The 4,288-nt window shown below is 38.8% G+C and overlaps 1 pseudogene; it reads left to right on the top strand.

Moving 5' to 3' along the window:
* Positions 1-435: 435 nt before the first annotated feature.
* Positions 436-2,475, top strand: LOC9271948 (alpha-copaene synthase-like; annotated as a pseudogene).
* Positions 2,476-4,288: the final 1,813 nt, after the last annotated feature.

The raw sequence follows: 4,288 nt of genomic DNA, 5'->3' as shown, positions 1-4,288 counted from the left end.
CCCGCTAGGCGCCACGACGGAACGGGCGCTACAAATATCCTGTAAAACTGACCAATTTAGTGACATTAAGAGAACCGCTACGTAAACTATGTTTCGAAGTTCTACAAGTTCCTAAAATAGAAGAGGTGATGTATAAAACATGTCACGATTTAATATCTAGATCAATCCATTTGATGGATTAAAATTTACAAATAGATGAGTGAAAAGCGGCAAAACAAAATAGATTGAAGTATGATGAGTTTTTTCTTATTTACCGTTGTATTTTATGAATTTCATTTGTAAAAAACTGAATCGATTCTGAGCTGAAAGGCTGACATGATTGTGTGATATCACCTCCTCTATGTGAAGTACTTTCTACGGAACCTCTACAAATTTGGGAGTGTTTCCATAATGGATATATGCAACTAATTTTAATCCATATTACAAATTTCCCTTATTTGCAGATGGGATGAGAGCGCTACCCCATTCCTACCAGAATACATGAAGAAGTTCTACCGTGCACTGTTAAAAACCTTCAAGGAGTTTGAGATTCATGTGGAGGACGATGGACAAAATCGAATTGATCACACAAAAAAAGCAGTACGTTTTGTAACGTTTACTCCGTCAGTGTTATATACTCCATTTGTCACTCCTGTATATTGAACTTTTGTTTAGCGCAGCCTTCAAATTCTTCGGTTTATGTTGGTTAATTATATGGGTCAATTTATAGAGTATTTTTGTCGCACTAATTACATTTGATTGGTCAGAAGAACATCGGAACTATTACAACAACACATGTTGCAGTGAGAACATAAAAATGTAGACAACATTTTTTTTAGCTGAAGACCACATGTTTTTTTGTACTAGTTTAGTGGTTAATTTCCTTAACATGTATGTAGTTCCAAAAGTTATCTGCTTATTATCTTCAAGAAGCGGAATGGTCATATCAGAATTACAAGCCAAGCTTTGAAGAGCAAGTGGCTTAGTCTAGTGTAACCTCGACCGTGCCATTACTATGTGTATCTACTGCAGTCGACCGAGGTGATGCACTAACGAAGGAAGCATTTGAGTGGGCAGCAAATGAAACTAGTGCCAAAACAGCGTGCACAAAGATAACACGTTTCATGAATGACATCGCGGCATTTAAGGTACAAGTTAATTACTTGGATTGGTCGTTAATTAGTAAATGTATCATTTTAACAATATTATTTGCATCACATTGTTTATTCGTAGATTTCATAATTGATTTCCAAGTCCATCATATACAAATACTTCTCCTTCCTTTTAATTTTTTTTTTGCTGATCTAGTTTTGTGCTAAACAAGACATTTCAATCTTTAACCATCAAGTCCATGAAATTTGTGTAGTTTGACATAATAAAATTTATGTGTTTAGATTCACCATGAGCAATACATTCATAGTATATAACTCGCATGTTGTTAAATTATACAAATTTCTAGAAATTGATGGTCAAAGATATAAATATTTGACATAAGGTAAAGTTATAATGACAAAGAAATTGAAATGGAAGGAGTATTAAGTACTGATTTATCACATTTACATTACAAAAGTATAAGAGGAGTACATAATTATTAGTTTGGTCTGGTTTGTACTATGGAATGCAGGAATGTATCCTATGCAGACAAACCTTCTTGTGTACACACCATGCACACTAACTAAATGTATCCCAGAAAATTCTAGAAAAATTGTATATGTACTTTTAGTAGTATTACAACAATGTGTAAAGTCTCATTTTCAATTCCGTTATATATGGGGAGCAACAAAAGAGATAAAAATATGACATATTTATACTCTCAAAACTATCATAAATTTTATCATTTTTGGTACGGCTAAAATATAATGAATTTTATGTTAAGACTTTACACGTAAGTGTAATATTATTTAATTATTTGAAGTACTTGTACTTTCTTTTTTTAGATTTGTTGGTGAAATTTGTTAGTTGGTGCACACAGTGTGTACAAGAGAAGCATGTGTGCATAGGATATGTACCCATGGAATGCAAGAACTTTTCAGTAAAATGCAAGAATTGAATTGAATTTTGTAAAATTCATGAATTCAACATTAACACGAGCACTACTTAGTTACTCTCTAAAACATACTGAAAACAAACATTTCAAGAAAATAGAATGTGTATTGTACTATGAGAAAGGTAACCAACTTATGTTCCAAACATGACAAGCAGCGCGGAAGAAAGAACATGGGGGATGTGGCGAGCACCGTGGAGTGCTACATGAACGAGAACAAGGTCACAAGTGAGGACGCCTTCACCAAGATCGACTCGATGATAGAAGATGAATGGAGGACGATCAACCAGGCTCTCTGTGAACAACGTGACCTCCTCCCAGCAGTGCAACAAGTGTTGAACTTATCTATTTGCGCGACATTCTTTTATGGGAAGAGAAAGGACGCGTACACATTCTCCGCACATCTTCAGGAGACAGTTGAGAGTCTCTTTGTTAAGCCGGTTCCTATTTAGACAATACTAATCAACTTTTAGCCTGCTAGTTGGCACATGAGAAGCAGGAGTACATCCCAATAGAACTGTGATACCAATTTCCTGTGTACACGGAATTTGGTTAAATTAATAAATATGTTGTTTAGTAATTGAACTGTTCAGAAACAATGGCACCATATGAATCCCCTGGGCCCTGAGGAATGTTGGAGAATTGTTTTGGTTATCTCTATTGATCGACCGGTATTGCAGTGAACAAGGGAGCAGTTAATGTAGAGTGGATTTATTTGGTTCATTGATTGTGTTCCAGACCCCCTTTTTTGTGCGCAAGTATCAATATTAACGCTGATAATGGCACCACGGCAGCTTTGAGTCATTACGCTATGTCTTATCTTCAGTTAGTTAACAAGTTATTAGCTATGATAAGTACATATTTAAAGGGACTACGGTTGTATCGAAAAGTCTAATGCGCGAATATAAGCGTGATCTTGCAGAACTTTCTTGTAGACAACACTTTGGGGTGTATGTATGTTAGTTTACTTTGCTTGCCCATGTCGCACTATAAAAAACGATATTTGTAGACGAAGCCACCATAATTGGTCACGTCTGCAAAAATCGATCGGTATTTTAGCATACTTTCTTATGAGGTCCGCATGCAAAAAATGAATTTTCGCAGGCAGATCTCTTGAGTAGCCGCATGCGAAAAATGAGCCTATTTTCGTAGGTGGACCTCTTAAGGAGCCGCATGCGGGTTTATTAAGGATCTATCTAGAAGTCTAACTTACCTCATCTTTTTCCTTCCCAAACTTCAAAAGTTTTCAAGTATCATCCTTATCCTCTTATCTCTCTCACCTCTCCTCCTTATACTCCTCACCTCTCTCTCACACCTTCTCTCCTCTCCTCCCTCTCACTGGCCGGCAGCGGGCAGAGAGCGGCGGCTGCGGGTACGGCTACCTTGGGCAGGCGACGATGGGCTCGGCCCTGCTATTGTTGGCGGCGGAGGTAGGCTCGAGCGGGAGCAGCTAGCGGTATTTGAGAAGCTTGCCGAATAGATGAACTATCATCACAAAAACCGCGATGGCATGACCTCAGGACTGGCTAAGGAGGTGGGCGCGCTCCGTAGGTTATTGTGAAGCGGTCCTCTTCGCCATAAATGAAATTGGTTTATAGGAAGCCCCCGCCAGACTGGAGCAGAAAGGACGTACACAAGACATGCCCACCACTCGCCACGTGGTGGGCTAGCTGACGCGACCCAGCTGTCTTGGACAAAAGCCCGGTTACCCGGGGTAATACATATACATATCTCAATAGGGTTTCTTAAAGACTATATTAGGGAACAAGCTGGCGACGGCTGATAAGACAAGACAAAAAGTAGATTTGTTATAATGTGAGCCCTTCCTTGAACAATAAAAGAAAAGGGGCAAGCTACGGATGAAGGATTGGAATCTTTAGATCAATATACTTCACTTTGTAGCCGGAAAAGTCCTTCATTGTACTTAGCTGATCTAGTGAAGACAACAAAACAATCACAGGAGTAGGGTATTACACCTCCGAGTGGTCTGAACTTGTATAATTCCTGTGTCCTTTGCTTGGCGGGGAGCTTGGCCTCTGCAGACCTGATCTTGCTTGGATCTTTTCTTATGCCGTGCACCACAAACCCCCTGGTCGAATCTTCACACTTGGACAGGGCCTCAGATAGATTCGGCATCTCTTAAATCAGACAAATCAAGCTTAGCTGATATGTTTTTTTGAATCTGATAATTAATGCTCACAGAACTCTGCATACTAGGATTGCATTACTCCAAGTTTCACAGCCTTCTCTGAAGTCGCTAACAAT

This window comes from Oryza sativa, chromosome 4, assembly GCF_034140825.1.
Source record: "Oryza sativa Japonica Group chromosome 4, ASM3414082v1".
NCBI classification, from domain to species: Eukaryota; Viridiplantae; Streptophyta; class Magnoliopsida; order Poales; family Poaceae; genus Oryza; species Oryza sativa.
This window is presented reverse-complemented; position numbering and strand designations above follow the sequence as displayed.